We start from the raw sequence: 21,892 nt of genomic DNA, 5'->3' as shown, positions 1-21,892 counted from the left end.
GGAAATTTCATTGCTATGGGCTAAATGTTATGTATCTGTGAGCAATGGGTTTGGCTGAAACACCTAGACTCAATAATTAGTAGGGGTGTTCACAAACTGAATGCAATGATGTGCAAATAATGTTTTACTATATTTAATTGAAAATAGTAAATCGCAACATATCTATGTTGAAACTGAGAAATGTTATACATTTTTGGAGAAAGTTGTGCTCATTTTTAATTTGATACCAGCAACACAAAAGTTGGGCGGGGAAAGTTTACCACTGTTTTAGATCACCTCTTGGTTTAACAACACTCTGCAAGTGTTTGGGCACTGAGGAGACCAATTGCTGTAGTTTTGAAAGTTACATTTTTAATCAGAAAATTGCTTTTTTTTTATCAGACAATTGCTAATATTAGATCTATGGTAAACCCTACTCTGCCCCATATTGAAGCTCCTTACCCGTCTATACTTATTGAACTATTTTACTCCAATTGTTTTAGAAGACCTTTTAGATATCACATGTCATTTAAAACCCTCCTTTTGTCCTCTAGACATTATACCACTCTCCATTATAAACAGTTCTCTCCACACAGGTTGTGTCCCTGACTATTTTAAGTCAGCATGTGTTCAGCCTCCTCTTAAAAAACCTAATCTTGACACCTCTGTTTTTAATAACTACAGGCCAATTTCCTAGCTGCCTTTTTTGAAAAAGTTATAACAAAGAAACTTAAACATGATGGAACAAACACAGTACTGAAACTGCTCTTGTTAAGGTTACAAATTATTTGTTGTTGAATGCTGACTGTTCAGTCTTGTTGTTACTTAGTGCAGCTTTCAACACTATCGACCACAACATTTTAATTGACATAGACTTAGAAATTGGGTTGGGATCTCAGAGATTGCACTAGATTGGTTCAAGTCCTATCTGTCAAATCGAGCATTTGTAGTGTCCATTAACAATTACATGTCTTCCTCTTTACCTGTCATACAGGTAGGTCCGGAAATAATTGGACACAGACACAGGTTTTGTTATTTTGGCTGTTTAATATATTCAAGTTACAATTACAGGTGCTGGTCATAAAATTAGAATATCATCAAAAAGTTAATTTATTCCTGTAATTCCATTCAAAAAGTGAAACTTGTATATTATATTCATTCATTACACACAGACTGATATATTTCAAATGTTTATTTCTTTTAATTGTGATGATTATAACTGACAACTAATGAAAATCCCAAATTCAGTATCTCTGAAAATCTGAATATTACTTAAGACCAATACAAAAAAGGATTTTTAGAAATGTTGGCCAACTGAAAAGTATGAACATGAAAAGTATGAGCATTTACAGCTCTCAATACTTAGTTGGGGCTCCTTTTGCCTGATTTACTGCAGCAATGCGGCGTGGCATGTAGTCGATCAGTCTGTGGCACTGCTCAGCATGAAGTGCTCCAAAACTTCCTGGTAGACGGCTGCGTTGACCTTAGACCTCAGAAAACACAGTGGACCAACACCAGCAGATGACGTGACACCCCAAACCATCACTGACTGTGGAAACTTTACACTGGACTTCAAGCAACGTGGATTCTGTGACTCTCCTCTCTTCCTCCAGACTCTGGGACCTTAATTTCAAAAGGAAATGCAAAATGTACTTTCATCAGAGAACATAACTTAGCAGCAGTCCAGTCCTTTTTGTCTTTAGCCCAGGCGAAACGCTTGCGACGCTGTGTCTTGTTCAAGAGTGGCTTGACACAAGGAATGTGACAGCTGAAACCCATGTCTTGCATACGTCTGTGCATGGGGGTTCTTGAAGCACTGACTCTAGCTGCAGTCCCCTCTTTGTGAATCTCCCCCACATTTTTGAATGGGTTTTGTTTCACAATCCTCTCCAGGGTGCGGTTATCCCCATTGCTTGTACACTTTTTTCTACCACATCTTTTCCCTCCCTTCGCCTCTCTTTTAATGTGCTTGGACACAGAGCTCTGTGAACAGCCAGCCTATTTAGCTATGACCTTTTGTGTCTTGCCCTCCTTGTGCAAGGTGTCAATGGTCGTTTTTTGGACAGCTGTCAAGTCAGCAGTCTTCCCCATGATTGTGTTGCCTAGAGAACTAGACTGAGTTACCATTTAAAGGCCTTTGCAGGTGTTTTGGGTTAATTAGCTGATTAGAGTGTGGCAACAGGTGTCTTCAATATTGAACCTTTTCACAATATTCACATTTTCTGAGATACTGAATTTGGTTTTTCATTAGTTGTCAGTTATAATAATAATTTTCTTGAAATATATCAGTCTGTGTGGAATGAATGTATACATTATACAAGTTTCACCTTTTGAATGGAATTATTGAAATGAATCAACTTTTTGATGATATTCTAATTTTATGACCAGCACCTGTAAATAATGAATATGGGTGCAGTCTCTCACATCCAAATTGGAGGAAGGATTTAGGAATTACAGCTTTAATATGTAGCCCCCTCTTTTTGCAGGGACCAAAAGTAATTGGACAATTGACTCAAAAGCTGTTTCATGGACAGGTGTGGGCTATTCCTTCTTTATTTCTTAGTCAATTACGCATGTAAAAGGTCTGGAGTTGATTCCAGGTGTGGCATTCACATTTGGAAGCTGTTGCTTTAAACCCACAACATATGATCAAAGGAACTCTCAATGCAAGTGAAACAAACCATCCTTAAGCTGGAAAAAAAGATAACAGGAATATTAGGTGTGGCCAAATCAGCAAGTTGCTATATTCTGAGAAAAAAAGAAGGCACTGATGAGCTCTGCAACACAAAAAAGTCTGGACTTCCACGGAACAGTGGTGGATGATCATAGAATCCCTTCCATGGCAAAGAAAAACCCCTTCACAACATCCAGCCAAGTGAATAACACTCTCCTGGAGATAAGCATTTCATTATCCAAGTCTACCAAATAGAGAAGACTTCACGAGAGCAAACAAAGAGGATTCACCACAAGGTGCAAACCATTCATAAGCCTCATGAATTGCCAAAAAAAAAAAAAAAAAAAGCCAGCTCAGTTCTGGAGCAGCATTCTTTGGACAGATGAAAGTAACATCAACCTGTACCAGAATGATGGAAATAAAAAAAATTGTATGTATAAGTAGGGATGGGAAAATGAGGCTTTCTAAACCATTGAGGCTTGTTTTAAAAAACGTTTAATTGCTCAAAGCTTTCTAACACAGTGCATGGCATGGACATCTGCTGGACAAAATGTAATATGACAATTGATTTTGACGTACTGTAGTTAGCCTGAAGCGGTGTATTTGAAGTAATGATAAGGATGAATGAATAATGAAGACCATTGAAAAGGGTTACCTCAATAAAACAGGAATTTGTGAAGGGAGAAAGGATGATATTTTGTGTTCAAAAAAATCTTATTAACCACAACAGGATTAATCTAATCCATGACCATGTGAACAGCAGGCTGGAGTATATTTGGTTGCACCACAGTATTAGATGCATTACTTTGGTATTTGGTCATTTGTGCACTATGGGGTGTTGCATTCTGGTTTGAAAAGAACTTGGTCAAACAAAGCTTCAGACATCATCGATCATGAGATATTATGCTAAAATGTCTTTCAGATTTAGTCACATTCATATAATTTGAATAATGATTGAGCCATCTTAACAAAATGCTCTTATGCTTTATTCTCATTTTAGTTCAATCAGTTATTGCCTCATTAACCTACAGTTGCCTAAATCTAAAACATGGCTAATAGGACATTTCATATTGTTTCTCTTACAATGTTGATATTGCCTACAATTAGACCTATTAATAAAAATTGTAAGCGCAGCGTTGTGCACATTATGGAAGTGTGAAAGGTCTGAAATGTAATAACTGGGGTAAATTTGGTTTTATGTTAGATATTCTGAGTTTGCTTATTAATAGCCCTCTCCAAAAACGTTCTACAAAGACAACAGCGATAAATATAGAATCGGGTGAAGGTAGAGAGCAAGGTACAGCCTTTGGTCACCGACATTCCTTTTCCCAATTCCCCCCTTATTATTGCTGTTTTTCCTTCTACTTTAATTTCTCATTCTAAACAGCAGTTTTCTAATAGCTCAAAACCCATATGGGTAGAGATATACAGTTAAGTTTGCTATCTTCCTTTACCTTACTCATTTCTGTAAAAATGTTTACCTTATTACACCTCTTAACATAGAGATGTGTTTTACAATAAGTTCCTATCCAGATGACATGTAGTGGAGAGCGGGGCACAAACTGACACTTTTTGGTTTGGGATAAATAATTATGAAAATATTTGAGTTTGATTGATCATACTTTTATACAGCAACACAAACATCTCTGCAACCTATTTATATTTATATACTACAGGTGAACGGTTTATGGATTTATCTGATAGATATCCACATTTATTTAACCCTCGTTCAATCCATCATGACACATGACAGATATAAAAACATGTCCACAAATAACTATCCCTGTTCCATCCATGTCTTCCCATTTAAATAATGGACGGATTTTCTCGATTGATATTTCAAATTAATGGACCAAATTGGTAGATGGATTATATCCACATCAAAATATAAATATTGGCAAAACATTGTGTGTCAAACATTAACTTTATTAATGTTATTAATGTAACCCTAACCCATATTTTCCATATGGGCTAAATCATTTAAACATTGCTATGTATAAACAAATGTGTAATTATTTATTAAAAACACATTACAATGTGCAAACTGATATATTTAAGAAACTAATTAAGAAACACACTTTACCAAATTCATTATAAACGCATTGGGCAACTCTTTGTAAACAGATTTGCTCATTTACTTAAAATATTAAAAACATTAAAAACATTCTCCTCCAAGAACTGCCACCTTAACGTGGTGGAGGGGTTTGAGTACCCGAGTGACCCTAGGAGCTATGTTGTCTGGGGCTATATGCCCCTGGTAGGGTCTCCCAAGGCAAACAGGTCTTAGGCGACGGGTCAGACTAAGAGCGGTTCAAACCCCCCTTAATGAAGAACAACATTATGAGTACCGTGACGTCGCCCGGTATGGCGCAACCGGGGCCCCACCCTGGAGCCAGGCCCGGGGTTGGGGCTCGACGTGGGGCCGCCCTCCCGTGGGCTCACCACCCACAGGAGGGACCATAAGGGGCCGGTGCGAAGAGGATCGGGCGGCAGTCGAAGGCAGGGGCCTAGGCAACCCGATCTCTGGACACGGAAACTAGCTCTAGGGACGTGGAATGTCACCTCGCTGGCGGGGAAGGAGCCTGAGTTAGTGCGTGAGGTTGAGAGGTTCCGATTAGAGGTAGTCGGGATCACCTCTACGCACGGCTTGGGCTCTGGAACCACACTCCTTGAGAGAGGATGGACTCTTCACCACTCTGGAGTTGCCCATGGTGAGAGGCGGCGGGCTGGTGTGGGTTTGCTTATAGCTCCCCAGCTCTGCCGCCATGTGTTGGAGTTTACCCCGGTGAACGAGAGGGTCGTTTCCCTGCGCCTACGGGTCGGGGATAGGTCTCTCACTGTTGTTTGTGCCTAGGGGCCGAACGTCAGTGCAGAGTACCCGACCTTCTTGGAGTCTCTGGGAGGGGTGCTGGAAAGTGCTCCGACTGGGGACTCTATTGTTCTACTGGGGGACTTCAACGCCCACGTGGGCAACGACAGTGACACCTGGAGGGGTGTGATTGGGAGGAACGGCCCCCCTGATCTGAACCCGAGTGGTGTTCAGTTATTGGACTTCTGTGCTAGTCACAGTTTGTCCATAACGAAAACCATGTTCAAGCATAAGGGTGTCCATCAGTGCACGTGGCACCAGGACACCCTAGGCCGCAGGTCGATGATCGACTTTGTTGTCGTCTCATCTGACCTGCGGTCGTATGTCTTGGACACTCGGGTGAAGAGAGGGGCGGAGCTGTCAACTGATCACCACCTGGTGGTGAGTTGGATCCGATGGCGGGGGAGGAAGCTGGACAGACTCGGCAGGCCCAAGCGTACTGTAAGGGTCTGCTGGGAACGTCTGGCCGAGTCTCCTGTCAGAGAGATCTTTAACTCCCACCTCCGGCAGAGCTTCGACTGGATCCCGAGGGAGGCTGGAGATATTGAGTCCGAGTGGACCATGTTCTCCACCGCCATTGTCGAAGCGGCCGCTCGGAGCTGTGGCCGTAAGGTCTCCGGTGCCTGTCGAGGCGGTAATCCCCGAACCCGGTGGTGGACACCGGAAGTAAGGGATGCCGTCAAGCTGAAGAAGGAGTCCTATCAGGCCTGGTTGGCTTGTGGGACTCCTGACGCAGCTGACGGGTACCGACAGGCCAAGCAGGCTGCAGCCCGGGTGGTTGTGGAAGCAAAAACTCGGGCCTGGGAGAAGTTCGGTGAGGCCATGGAGAAGGACTATCGGCTGGCCTCGAAGAGATTCTGGCAAACCATCCGGCGCCTCAGGAGAGGGAAACAGTGCCCTACCAACGCTGTTTACAGTAGAGGTGGGCAGCTGTTGACCTCAACTGAGGATGTCGTCGGGCGGTGGAAGGAGTACTTCGAGGATCTCCTCAATCCCGCTGTCACTTCTTCCATTGAGGAAGCAGAGGATGAGGGCTCAGAGGTGGACTCGTCCATCACCCGGGCTGAAGTCACTGAGGTGGTCAAGAAACTCCTCGGTGGCAAGGCACCGGGGGTGGATGAGATCCGCCCTGAGTACCTCAAGTCTCTGGATGTTGTGGGGCTGTCTTGGTTGACACGCCTGTGCAACATCGCGTGGCGGTCGGGGACAGTGCCTCTTGGATGGCAGACCGGGGTGGTGGTCCCTCTTTTTAAGAAGGGGGACCGGAGGGTGTGTTCCAACTCTAGGGGGATCACACTTCTCAGCCTCCCCGGGAAAGTCTATGCCAGGGTTCTGGAGAGGAGAATACGGCCGATAGTAGAACCTCGGATTCAGGAGGAACAGTGTGGTTTTCGTCCGGGCCGTGGAACACTGGACCAGCTCTATACCCTCTACGGGGTTTTGGAGGGTTCATGGGAGTTTGCCCAACCAATCCACATGTGTTTTGTGGATTTGGAGAAGGCATTTGACTGTGTCCCTCACGGCATCTTGTGGAGGGTGCTTGGGGAATATGGGGTCCTGGGTCCTTTGCTAAGGGCTGTCAGGTCCCTGTACAACCGAAGTAGGAGCTTGGTCCGCATTGCCGGCAGTAAGTCAGTTCCCAGTGTATGTTGGACTCCGGCAGGGCTGCCCTTTGTCACCGGTTCTGTTCGTAATTTTTATGGACAGAATTTCTAGGCGCAGCCAGGGGCCGGAGGGTGTCAGGTTTGGGGACCACACAATTTCGTCTCTGCTCTTTACAGATGATGTTGTCGTGTTGGCCCCTTCTAACCAGGACCTTCAGCATGCGCTGGGACGGTTTGCAGCCGAGTGTGAAGCGGTGGGGATGAAAATCAGTACCTCCAAATCCGAGGCCATGGTCCTCAGTCGGAAAAGGGTGGCTTGCCCACTTCAGGTTGGTGGAGAGTGCCTGCCTCAAGTGGAGGAGTTTAAGTATCTAGGGGTCTTGTTCACGAGTGAGGGAAGGATGGAACGGGAGATTGACAGACGGATCGGTGCAGCTTCTGCAGTAATGCAGTCGCTGTATCGGTCTATCGTGGTGAAGAAACAGCTGAGCAGCAAGGCGAAGCTCTCGATTTACCAGTCAATCTACATTCCTACTCTCACCTATGGTCATGAACTTTGGGTCATGACCGAAAGGACAAGATCCCGGATACAGGCGGCCGAAATGAGCTTTCTCCGCAGGGTGGCCAGGCGATCCCTTAGAGATGATCGGTTGAGAAGCTCGGTCACCCGGGAGGAGCTCAGAGTAGAGCCGCTGCTCCTCCACATCGAGAGGGGTCAGCTGAGGTGGCTTGGGCATCTTTTTCGGATGCCTCCGGAACGCCTTCAAGGGAAGGTGTTCCGGTCCCGTCCCACCGGGAGGAGACCCCGGGGAAGACCTAGGACACGCTGGAGGGACTATGTCTCCCGGCTGGCCTGGGAACGCCTCGGTGTCCCCCCGGAAGAGCTAGAGGAAGTGTCTGGGGAGAGGGAGGTCTGGGCATCCCTGCTTAGACTGCTGCCCCCGCGACCCGGCCCCGGATGAAGCGGAAGATGATGGTATGGTATGGTATTAAAAACATTTTAGGCCTACTCTGCTAAGTGTAAACTGATCTGTTCATTCATTTTAAAAAACGTAATACTTTAAATAAACATATAAGTCTGTGTAAAATTTGTTCATTCAATTCACTCACACATTCACTCAGTTTTACTGTTTGTCACACTCATGACAAACATAATACTGATATCCCTCAGTGCACAATTCATGTGCCCAACCCTCACAGAAAACACACTTAACTAATTTCTCCCCAGCGACAGAAGTGGCAAACTCTTCGCCACAGACAAGGCAATTCACAGAGGGCTCTTCTGTTTGTTTTTTCTTTGAACTAAATATCTTTCTTTAGGCCTTGAGTGCAGGTTTTTTGCTTTTAGTCTTCCCTTCATGAATTGTCTGTTGAATTGGAGTGTCTGTGAGGATGGCCAAAACAATTTCAAATTTATATAAAATAGCAGTTTTTATTTCATGTTGTTGTACACTATTGGCGGGGTTAGTGTAACACAGTGTTACAGCTAACCCCGCTCTGGTGAGTAGGTCTTTAAATCTGGCTACGCTAGCTACCAGTTGATTAGACGTTTTCAAAACGGTACTATGTTTTAGGCAAAATTACTGTTTTTAAAATAATACATTACTAGATCCGGTGACTTACACACAAAGTTCAATATTCAAAAAATAAACATTAGAAAGAATTTAACTTACATGCCATGAAAATTATCTTTGCTGTGGATCTTGACAAAAGTTAACTCAATGGCTCTGAAAACTCATGGGAGACCGTCTCGAGCTCTGTAGTAAACTGACCGGAAACACACCCAGTTCGGCCCTGTGCAACTATGTAAAAGGTCAGTGTTACATTTAACCCTGCGTTAGAGTGTACCCCGCACTCCCCTACCTCTAAAAACAATTGTTTATCCATCTATGCAATACCTTTTTAATAGCTCATTCTCCATAAGAGATGGAGATCTACAAACAAGTATGGTATGTTCCTTTACCTATTCTCTCAAAGGTACCTCCTATTTTTTCCAAGTCAATTCGCTGTATTTTATATTAAAAATGTATGTTTCAAAACAACTCTATTACCAAACAGATTACATTTTTTAATAATAACTGCCTATCAAGAAGATATGTACCTCTGAAACCAAATGTATTTGGTCACTGACCTTCACGTTGCTTGCCATTTTCAATTTCGGTATTTTTGCAGCTTTTGTCCTTACCTCTATCTTTAAATAAGTCACTATCCATATTAGGGATGTGCATTGGACCATATTTTCCTATCCGAATAGTATTTGGTTAACCGAAATACAAGTTTTTTAAAACTATGGATACAATATGAGCACTACTACATAATGGACAGGGTGTTGTTCTCATGTAACATCGGCTCAATGACCGTTCGTGCGACTAAAAAGCGACTGCGTGTATGGAGGAAGCCGTGTGGTTGACACGCAAAACTACAAGAATATTAATCAATAAACAACATTGAGAATATTGGATGGAAGAGCCTATAGAGAAGCTTAGCTATATGCCATTTGCTTAACTCACCGTTTTCTGCACTCTCAGCCTTTCAATTCCACAGCTGAACTTTGACTGGGCACACTACTATACGGTTTTGATTGAGGAAGGTAAACAACAAACACGCATGTTATAAAAGTACACTTAAAACGTTATACTTTAAAATAAATTTAATGATATATCGTCATATGTAAAAAAATCGCATATTCGACCATCCGTGGCCATCCCTAATCCATATCAGTTACAAATCTACAAACACGTGTTGTGTTCCTTTACCCTTTTTTCCCAAAACAATTCTCTGTAGGCATATAATTTATAACTACAATTTTGTTATTACAACTATATTACCTAATTCGCATTAAAGATTTTTAATAGCTTCCTATCCAGATACATCTAAAACCACATGAATTTTGTTCACTGACCTTCCTTGTCAAGAGTATATTCTGATCAATTCCTCATAATCTCCCAGGTGTATTTTATACAGAATACCTTCACAGAATACCTTCACTGCAGTTAGATTTTCTATTTTCAATTTCAATTAATTTACAGGAATTTAAAACTTCTTGAGGGTAAATTATGAAATTGAGGTACTGCCATTGCCCTTTATAACTGCAGTGAAGGTATTCTGTGAAGGTATTCTGTATAAAATACACCTGGGAGATTATGAGGAATTGATCAGAATATAGTTTAGAAGGAAAAAGGTTATCATGCACAAACTAAAACACACTTTCTTTTTTTTTTTACTTTTTCTACCATTTTCTACAATAAAAACCCAAACATTCTCATCCCAATTACTGTCCATGGGACCTTCAACCTATTTCCCGCCTGGGAAATCTGCCTACCACTGAAGGGACATCTAATTGGCTACAAAACCTGTCAATCCAACCTAGCTAGGATAACAGATGCTAGCACAAATGCTAACAGCAATTTTAGCTGAATGCTTCACCAATAAGCAGTGGTTTAGTGGAGGGTTTACACAGGTACATGCTTTCTTCCTACTTTTTTGTCAGCTGCCATTGCGTATAATGACTTCTTACTGATGCGTGTGAATGTAGTACAGTGAACGTATATGCAATATACATTATTTTTGTGGTAGATAAAGCATGCAAAAAGTAGCATACAAAAGCCAGTCGCATAATTAATACAAACACAAAAATGTTTAAACGACCAATAAATATTGTGCCCAAGACCTACGTATGAAATAGCTCTGATTGGTTGGTTCTTTATAACCTCATGTTACTTCACTTCAATCAAATATTTTTGCCTGCCAGAATATTCCGTTTTTTTCCCTGAGGCAAAATTATATTTTTGCCTCAAAAACTCTCTTTGGGAACACATTGTGAGAGACTACTTTCCGGATAAGAAAAGAAAACGCTGGCTTGTCTTGTATAACACAACTGTCCACGCATTATATTTACCAGAGATGGGGACAAGTCACACATGGTCAAGTCCAAGCAAGTCTCAAGTCTTAACCATCAAGTCTCGAGTCAAGTCTCAAGTCACAGTTCAGATAAATCAAGCAAGTCAAGTCAAGGGTTCACCCTAAGCAAGTCAAGTCGAGTCCTTATAAGTTTCAAGTCAAGTCACAGTACTAAAGAGATGAACACACACACACTGTGCTCTGTTTGTGACGTGCACTTGGTGCGAAGCTCGATTTCAAAATCAAATATTTTTCTCCTCCGCGGTACAATTTTTTGGGGGGACTAAGCGGAGGGATCTTGAATCAGCCTGAAGGGGTTGTATTCGTTATAACAACCGCCTCGCTATACCTTATCCCGCTTATTACATGGCTACCTACCAAATAAATCTATAATTTGACACAAAATATTGATTTCAAAAGGAATTTATTGATTTAAAAACGATTGTATTGCTTCCTCTAAAGAAAATAGTCCGTTCCGTCTTTGGTTAGAATCCTGCTGCGTCCATAGCAACGCGCTGTTTTTCATGGCATCGGTCTGTTATCAAGAAATAACACGCATTCTGCACTGGAATTCACCCAATACATCTAATAAGGGCTAATAATAACAACCTTATAAACTAATTATTGTGACTGAAAAACTGCCTAATATGTAATTACGCTGTAATTATTCTTGTCTGTATGAGTAAAAAAAAAACTCTTCGAAATGTTTAGGTGCTAGTAATCACATCGGCGCCTCCATGTTAGCCTTTCATGCAGTAAAGTTAACTGTTATGGTGTAAGCACAATGCTTTTTAGTTTCCACACGCAGTCCACAAACACTTGAAAATGCACACATTTAATACAGACATTATGGCCTATGTGTAATAATATACATGCCCGCTCATTTTAAGATGCCAATCAACATTAAAATTCAGGCTATGCCACTGTTATAGTCAAATTCCCTTACATCTATTTACCAGATGTATTCTGTAATGATACACATTTCTAACAAGAAAAAATTAAATAAAATATGCAACCAAGGCCAAATTATGACAAAAAAATGATTAATCCATTATTTAATCGTTATAGATCTTAGTGAAACTGAATATAAAGAGATTACTTTCTTACCTTTCCTTGTGGTTCTTAAAATTACGAATTAAATTTGACGTTGTTGCATATTTTGCATCTGGCAAATCTTTTTTTATTCACACGGTCCAGTTCAAAGTCCTTGTATCCAAACGATACTATTTGTGGAGCTCGACTAACGTTACTGTCTGCCATGTTTGGCGCGGTTTGAATTGTGCAGCGTTAAAGGCACATACGCTGATTAGTGCTGCTGATGTCACAACATATAAAATCATTTTATTGCTGTTTGTTTATTATAAGTTCAAGTCATTGTCGAGTCTTCCACTTCAAGTCAAGTCTCAAGTAACTTGTTCTCAAGTCAAAGTCAAGTCAGGTCATTTTCATACTTTAATCAAGCAAGTCACAAGTCCTGAAAATTGTGACTAGAGTCAGACTCGAGTCAAGTCATGTGACGAGTCCCCCACCTCTGATATTTACTAGCAAAGGGGAACCATGGCAAAGATGCACAGGTCCTTGGAGTATTTGAACACCTTGAGTGTGAACTGTAGTGAAAAGGTGCAGCGTTGTAAACAACATCAACACACTAGCCAACAAAGGACTTGGTATTGAATCAGAGGATATGCAGTCTTCTGCAAAACATTCCTACATGTAGAAAGGAACATCTAAAGTTTGCTAGCTAGTTAAACAAATCTAGATTGAATTCTACTACAGCAATTTGGCAAGGAGTTGTACTAAGGCTGTTGCAGACTTGCAATCAATGTTACAAGGAGGCTGGGTAGTTAACAACTTTCTTGCTGAAACAACAGAATATATTATTTGTCTACAGGGCCGGCTCCAGGCATAAGCAACATTGCTTAGGGCCCCGGACCACTAGGGGGCCCCTAACTGCTAGGGAGCCCTCGACCAATAGTGGAGATTGGGCCCCAAAGGAAGTTTTGCTTAGCGCCCCCAAAAAGCTAGAGCCAGCACTGGTTGTTTAGAAGCAACCACAGGACTGTCCTCATCTTCATTTTTCTTCAGTTGTGTGCTGTTTAACAGGGAGACAGTGTGTGTTCAGTGTGTGTTCTCCTCTGCTATACCCGGAGTGAATAAAGAGTTTGGGCCTTTTGAACCCTAAATATTGTGATGTGATGTAGAAGATAAGAGTCATGGTCGGCAGCTTATACAGGCAAAGTTTAATGATCACACCAGTAGTTGACAAAAATTGCACACACCCCTTTCATATTATCTTAGTCTTCTGCCAGATCATGGTGATGTCAATCTCAGCCAGCTAAACATATTTAAATATTGTCGCTTGGACTCTGAAGCATAGAACAAAAGAGCTCAAGTCCCATGTATAATGCCTGCTTTTGGCAATTCTCGGGATGACGGCCTTATAACTGAAAACAATCTTCGCACCGCCTTTAAGATCTCTAAAATTGTGGCAAAATATGTGGCTGTTTTAAAAAAAAATTAAGATGTTGAATGTTAAACAATGAGAAAAACAATCATATAATAAAATGTGCAGATGACACCACCACCACCACATGCTGGCGATGATGATTTAGTAACTTGATGCTGTGGTATAGCCACTCATCAAGCAAAAAGCGTGTTGGTTTTGGATGCAAACTGTGAAAGATTATAAGGATGAAAATAATTTAATTATGCCACATAACAGTACTGAACCAATGCATGGTTGTGAGAAAGGTAACATATTTTTTCCATTATAGGACACACATCCTGCGTAGAGCGACTGTAGGATCTCCAAGATTCACTTTGTGTAATGACTCTAAAATATTTGAAGGTGTGAGTTTTTAATTTGAATTATGGAAGGAAAAAAAAGAGCATCTGATATAAAAAAAATCTGATATTCGCATTTTTTAGATGCACCTCTACATATTTCAGAGATGGAAACACCTGTGCTCTGTATGTTTTCTGTGACAATGAATAATTACTAACAGGCTCTAACATATTAATCGATTTCCAGGGAGGAGGTCACCACCCTCAAGGTGTGGTGCTAGACCAATACAATTTGACATTTTAGTCATTTAGCTGACACCCTTATCCAGAGTGACGTACAGTAGTGAGGTAGAGTACCTGCATAGAACAAACTGGAAAAGACATGCAGAGTGGTGAATACCACGAGTGGCATTGGAAGAGCTTAAAACGGGTGAAGGATCTTTAAACAGGTGATGCCTAAGGAAGGACCAGGCAATCACCAACGACCCCAGTCATTGGAGTTACTCCATGGCAACCCCTCTTCGCCCTGATAGATGGATTTCAAGGTCGATCGGGATTCACATCCATAATGTAAAATGTGTTTCGGATGTGCTAAAGTTGTTTAGTCAGTGATACTGAAGAGACATTTACACACCAAACACCCAACACATTGATGAAACAACTGAAATTGAATACAATTTTGTTTCCACTGGTAGACGTTGTTATTATGAAGTATTGTATTGATAGATTGGTGACAACAAATATTTATCAATTATACATTTGCACTGTCCTTAACCCAACATAATTTGGACAAAGTGAATGGTTTGAATACTTTTCAAAGGCACTGTACATGGTTAAAAAGATGTTGCCTGATAACACTATTCCGCAATGAAAATATGATATGGCAACAGACACTATTAAACATTATCCTAGAATAAAATGAAGTATACTACATACCCAATGTGCAATAAATTGCTGTTATTTTCTGTGCCTTCATTTTGAAATCAATGATGCAGTTTTTCTCTGAAATAAGAAAATGTACAGACATTGTAAACCATGGTGGATTTCATTCAACTGAGTGTGCATTAGGTTAAGAAACATTTAAACTCTTAAGAAGTGAAAATAATGATAGTACATGCAGCATACAGTGTAGGTGTACTTCATCAAAAGTGCATGTGGGTTCACAAATAGGCTAAAGTGCATGTGGGTTCACAGTATTGCCCAATCTTTATATTCACAAAGTTCTTGAAGCAATATGAACAGATTAGTTACACAATGACATGAAAAGGTGTCATATTTGTGTCATTAGCTGACAGCACAGGACAAAGCTACATTGTGTTATTGTATTCTTTAAGATGACAAGAGAATAAAAACATTTGGTTATTCTTCTCTCATGTACAATAATGCAAACATACTTAAGGCATTTGAAAATAATGTACATCCATCTATCGTACTGACAGTAATTATCTCATAAAAGTAACGGCCAGCGATCATATTTATGTTTTGTGATCATCTATAGCACACATATAATAAACAGAATCCCACTTTCTTTTAAATTTACTTGATTAATTTGGGAATTTGATTATTTTCATGAATCTGGTTTGGGTTCATGTTTTCCACATTGTTACATTTATATGTTATAATACATTTTTGTGCAAAAAAAATATATAAGTATCTAGAAATATTCATTTATTTACTAAAACAATTGGTAGAAATTAAAGGTTGTGACTTACCTACAGCAAACACTTCCAGCCTCCTTATTTTCTTAATTTCTCCAAATATCTATTCAGTAAGGAATTGGTAAAAACATTTACATTATAAAGCTTCTACCTACTCTAATAAATAACGATCTTTCTATGTTCACCATCACAAGTGTACTGTTTAACGCTTCATGTCTAAACTGTCTGGCCAATGTATATCTGCATTCGTCACTATTGGGTTGATCTGACATCCCAAATTGATTAATGTCTTTCAACTGACATATGGATTGGGAGGAACAAAAGATGTAACATAAGTAATTGAAAAAAGGGAGGCTCAAATAATAGGCTTGCAAGTGACTGCATGTGAGAGATATTTTAGGTAAAAAAGAAATCTTCCCCAGGACACATTGTATCCAAAAACCGGTAAGGTGACAACCATTCAGGCTTTCTCGCCAACATTTTTTGGGAGGAACAAAAGACGATATCAAAAAAGGGAGGGCCAAAATATGGGCAGTTAAGTGTAATAATGGGCTTGGTTTCTCCAGCCTTATTGAATTGAGAAGTGTTTTTACACATTTTCAAGATTTCATAAACCAGAAACACATAGCACTTAAATGTACTTGGGCAAATCAATGCATTTAGACTGTGGCCTGAGGAGAGCACCCAGCCTTTAGCTGTGAATTCTGATAATTTCTTAAAATTAGGATGACATGGAGGGTACTCAATATCTCTAATGAGCTTCAAACTTTGATGAAAAGAGACCTGAGTTTATTTGTACTTAGTTAGCCCAAAATAAAAGTTAAAGTAAGGTATAATTGAACCAATATTAGCCATCCTCCATATAGCAGATATTTTGGACTATTGGAAGAAAACAGACCTAATTAATCGATTAGCTGTTGCTCATCTCTTTCTCAAACCACTAACCACTGTATTATGCAGAGATGGGGACAAGTCACACATGGTCAAGTCCAAGCAAGTCTCAAGTCTTAACCATCAAGTCTCGAGTCAAGTCTCAAGTCACAGTTCAGATAAATCAAGCAAGTCAAGTCAAGTCAAGGGTTCACCCTAAGCAAGTCAAGTCGAGTCCTTATAAGTTTCAAGTCAAGTCACAGTACTAAAGAGATGAACACACACACACACTGTCCTCTGTTTCTGACGTGCGCTCGGTGCGAAGCTCGATTTCAAAATCAAACATTTTTCTCATCCGCGGTACAATTTTTTTGGGGGACGAAGCAGAGGGATCTTGAATCAGCCTGAAGGGGTTGTATTCGCTATAACAACCGCCACGCTATACCTTATCCCGCTTATTACATGGCTACCTACCAAATAAATCTATAATTTGACACAAAATATTGATTTCAAAAGGAATTTATTGATTTAAAAACGACTGCATTGCTTCCTCTAAAGAAAATAGTCTGTTCCGTCTCTGGTTAGAATCCTGCTGCGTCCATTGCAACGCGCTGTTTTTCATGGCAACGGTCTGTTATCAAGAAATAACACGCATTCTGCACTGGAATTCACCAATCCATGTAATAAGGGCTAATAATAACAACCTTATAAACGAATTATTGTGACTGAAAAACTGCCTAATATGTAATTACGCTGTAATTATTCTTGTCTGTATGAGTAAAAAAAAAAAAAACTCTTCGAAATGTTTAGGTGCTAGTAATCACATCGGCGCCTTCATGTTAGCCTTTCATGCAGTAAAGTTAACTGTTATGGTGTAAGCACAATGACTTTTAGTTTCCACACGCAGTCCACAAACACTTGCCCACATTTAATACAGACATTATAGCCTACGTGTAATAATATACATGCCCGCTCATTTTAAGAAGCCCATCAACATTAAAATTCAGGCTATGCCACTGTTATAGTCAAATTCCCTTACATCTATTTACCAGACGTATTCAGTAATGATAATGGTCACATTTCTAACAAGAAAAAAAAATATATATAATATGCAACCAAGGCCAAATTATGACAAACAAAAGATTAATTCATAGTAACTTAATCGTTATAGATCTTAGTGAACCTGAATATAAAGAGATTACTTTCTTACCTTTCCTTGTGGTTCTTAAAATTACGAATTAAATTTGACGTTGTTGCATATTTTGCATCTGGCAAATCTTTTTTTTATTCACCCGGTCCAGTTCAAAGTCCTTGTATCCAAACGATACTATTTGTGGAGCTCGACTAACGTTACTGTCTGCCATGTTTGGCGCGGTTTGAATTGTGCAGCGTTAAAGGCACATACGCTGATTAGTGGTGCTGATGTCGCAACATATAAAATTATTTTATTGCTGTTTGTTTATTATAAGTTCAAGTCATTGTCGAGTCTTCCACTTCAAGTCAAGTCTCAAGTAACTTGTTCTCAAGTCAAAGTCAAGTCAAGTCATTTTCATACTTTAATCAAGCAAGTCACAAGTCCTGAAAACTGTGACTGGAGTCAGACTCGAGTCAAGTCATGTGACTCGAGTCCCCCACCTCTGGTATTATGAGTTATAAAAATGCAAATGTGGACTCTTATGTTAAAGATAATTGTCCTGCCTTTATGGAATTGTAATGAACTATGTCTGCATAGATCAATTTCCGCTTATGCAATCACGTACCCTGAACACGGTGGTGTACTAACTAGCAAGCCAGCTTGCTAGCTTCAGCATTTACACTCAGTAGACTCTCAGTAGGAGCATTGCTCAAGTGGTGTACTGCCTGGCCAAACTTACCAGGGTCTAATGGTGGCTTTTTCATGGCATTGCTAATGTAAGAAAATTGTTAGCATTAAGCAATGTTCATCGCTACGATACTGTTAAACATATTTTAGAGATGGCAGTTTGTCAAATAGGTCTCCTAATGCTAACTTTAGCAATATAAAATCCCTTGCTGTATCAATTATAACCAAAAATATGTTTGAAGATTTATTTTTAATCTGATTCTCTGGCAGGCTTCTCTAGAGGCTTGGGGCATAAAAGCTAAGAGCTGCCTCTCCATGCATCTTAATCCACGATTTGGGATAGTTAAAAGGCCAGTGTCATAGGACAGAAATCTACCCACTTCTCAAGACTGGATAGAGTGCCAAGCCCTCACCGACATCTGTAAGTACCTGGTATTGTTGTGTACTGATGTTTTCAACATCTCAAGTTGCCAAGTGTTTACCAAGTGCCCAAAGGTAGTATGTCAACAAACTATGGCTTGGTGTGATGTCAAAGAAATCACGCATGGCCACAGAAGGCTACCAGTAAGATCCATTCCATTTGGACCGCAAAGAAAAAAGATTGTTAACACTGCCCCGTTGCAGTGTGCATAAACATGGGCTGGGCTGTTCTGGACCAAGCGGCAGTACTAGAAGCCAAGAATACTTGTGTCACAGTTGATAGAGTATCCAGCTCTGCTACTCCACTTCTCCGTAAGAAGAACACACCCTCCCACAGCAGTGAGAGCTAGAGCGAATTTATTTCCACACATCTCCAAGCTAGCCAATGGGTACAACAAGAAAACTCTACCTGTAGTGAGGCTGCCCTTTGGTACGACGTGCAGCCCCTACTGTGCAATATGCACCCAAAGGACACGTTAGAGACAAAACTGTTGTCGGTAACAACATGTGGTCCAGTCTGTACACCGGGCCTTCTCAGTAGGGTAAGCAACCAATCGCCTTCCTTTCCACTGGGGGATTCAACATGAGACAGTGGACCAGCAACAATCCAGAGCTCATCTCCCCACGGAAGCAAGTTTAAGGGATGACAAAGTCTACTCACAAGAATCTACACTGGGCCTCCATTGGCTCTCCCCATCCTGAAAAAAATCCACTCATGAACATAATTCCCATTGCCTCTAGAGTTAAAACCTTGATTCAATCTCTGCCATAAGGAGCTCCTGTCTGGCAGGCCTGGAAGTGAGAAATCTTCGAGCTACCGAACATCACATGCTGTTACATCCAACTCCACTGTAGACCTGTGCATCTTCTATGACCCCCTCGGAGAGGGCCTGTGGGCCTCAGGGCAAAACCCTGTTAGGCTGCAGGAAACAGCAATCTATGCCTCATTTAGAGCTCAGTGCAGCTCTGAACAGAGCCCAGCTGTCAAAGTTATTGCATTCTGAGCTCTGGGTGTCGCAACATCCCGGTATTGACGATAGCCGTGATATTTAAAAAATAAAGTATTGATTTCATGTTAATAATACACATGATATTATTGTATTCACTAGGCCAAAATAAAGGTGTCTTTTTTATTTTTATTCATGTCACTTATAGACAAACGATGCATGTGTTTAAACAAGGAGACTGGACCATGGCGCTAAAATCAACTCTTTAGCCCCACTAAAATCCGGGAGAAATCTTCAAAGACGCACCGTTTTTGTAGCCTATTAACATGTAGTTGTTGTAGTTTTCTAAAAACTCCTCTTGGTTTTTCCATAGCTTTTACATGGACAAACAATGCATGTGCATAACTATGAGTCTGGACCTATACACTAGCGTTGGAATTAACGCCTTTCGTAGCCTGTTCACTAGGCGAAAATGTTTTGTATTTTTCTAAAAACTCTTCGGTGTTAGGCCTTGTGGATCTTTTGTTTAGCAGTTCATCTGGTTACCTTTTCACCTTCCATTAAGTGTAATTGTTCTTTTTGTATGCTTTTAGAGTCATGACAACACAATGTATTTGTGGTCACAAGGGTCGCAAAGATACAGGACCTGACTAATATAGAAAACTGGAGGTATGTCAACTCTGAATATAACCCATCAGATGATATCACCTGCGGGATCGCCAAACTATTGATGCCAGGGTGACGAGTTGATGAGTGTTCCAGCTCCGAATTCAGGGATCCGAGGCTGTGCAAGAGAGATCCAGCGCCTGTTTCTGATTATTACCCTTCACCTGTGTTCCTGATCACTGTGCCAATTTAAGTTCTTCCTTTCCAAGTGTGTCTAGTGTTCTTGTCAGTCTTTGTTTTGCCTACACCCAAATGTAATGTTCTTCAGTTCTGTATTGTTATCTAGTTTCTGTTCTGTTGTGTCTTAGTTCTTTTTATTAAATCATCCTCTATTCTCCTAGAATGTGTCCTGCCTATCATAGATTTTTAGTTTATGACTCTATTGCTATTAGAGTGTAGAAGTTTACAGTTAATTTCAGTTTAACTGAACATTGTCTGGTTTATGACTTTATGGATTGACCTTTGACCTTTGAGTGGTGTGACTTGGGTCAAAGGGGTTATGGGGATTAATATTTTAACAAACGTCAAGAGTTAAATGAGTTAATTTCCAGAGTTCACAGGTGTCTTTTAGGGAGGAGTGAGTTTTATGAGGTTGTTACTTGTCTTATTTTGTACTCAGGACAACAAGGACTGTGGTAGATATTTTCTTATTCCATAGTACAATGAAATCATATTGCTTATTCTAAGTATAATCCAGTAATTTAGTAAGGCCATTGTGTGTTTCGGCTCTGCTCACTTACAATGGGTAGCTATAGTTTTGGCTAAACTTCTCAAGGGGTGTAAACATCTTGTTATCTTTCTAAGCTGAAGTTCCCAGAGAAGCTGGTGAGACATGTAGACTAATCATGCATAGGAGGGTGGCACAGTGGGCTGTACTGAATGTATATAGGCCTGAGCTCCACCTTCAACTGAGAGCTTGTGAACTGACTCTGCTGAGTGTTGACTGCTCCAGGTTTATAAATCGAATAAAGCTTTACTTAAATATCTCCCTTCTTTTAAAATGAACTGAAATATATTATGGTGAAGTAAGTTGAGCGTTTGTGCGCTGACGTCCGACATATTTTGTAATATTTCACACAGCTTTTTACAAGAATCATAACATTGCCAGGTAAGTAACTATATCACATATATATTCTGTATTTTACACAGAACTGATCTTTTCTGTGATGGCCGCAATCCACCTACACCCTTTTACACTTATAAATCCAGGTTGACTCTGGGCTTTATATTTCACGACGGGACCTGGTGCAAAATGTCAGAGTTAGACCCCCACATTTTGTCTGGGTCTGTGATGTGTGTTCCTGTGTTTTCTGGTGCATTCTGTGTGCTATGCTCGGCATGATCAGTGTTTTCCTCTGAGTGATCGTGTTTCTCCCGAATCCATGAGAAGGCTCCTGTTTTGTCAGTACTCATATTTGGATCTCTCAATTTAGCTGACTTGATAAAAGTTGCTGGCTTCCAGTAGCCATGTTCCTGGAGCTGAATAGACTGCCCTTGGTATTGCTGTCATTGGTTTTGGTGATCTGTTGTAGTATCGTTTTTGATTTATTTGCCTATGTGTTCTTTTGGCATTTACCTCTGAGTGACGAGTAACATTGACCTGGAGTTAGCCTCTGGGAGCTGGGTAGAGTCGAGCGAAGGCAGCACCTTATCAGCATTTGAGCTGTTGACTTAAAGTAGTCCATCAGGTATTGCTATA

At 40.6% G+C, this 21,892-nt stretch overlaps 1 long non-coding RNA gene across 1 annotated transcript; it reads right to left on the bottom strand.

The window, feature by feature from the left end:
• Positions 1–1,561: 1,561 nt before the first annotated feature.
• On the bottom strand, positions 1,562–15,670 carry LOC105009646. The gene is made up of 3 exons (XR_827830.2): positions 15,523–15,670; positions 14,747–14,812; positions 1,562–1,602 (listed from the first exon to the last, which is right to left on the bottom strand). It is a non-coding gene; the product is annotated as an uncharacterized LOC105009646 (long non-coding RNA).
• Between the last annotated feature and the right edge of the window lie 6,222 nt (positions 15,671–21,892).

This window comes from Esox lucius, chromosome 9, assembly GCF_011004845.1.
Source record: "Esox lucius isolate fEsoLuc1 chromosome 9, fEsoLuc1.pri, whole genome shotgun sequence".
NCBI classification, from domain to species: Eukaryota; Metazoa; Chordata; class Actinopteri; order Esociformes; family Esocidae; genus Esox; species Esox lucius.
Note: the sequence above shows the minus strand (reverse complement) of the source record. Positions and strands in the feature narration are given on the sequence as shown.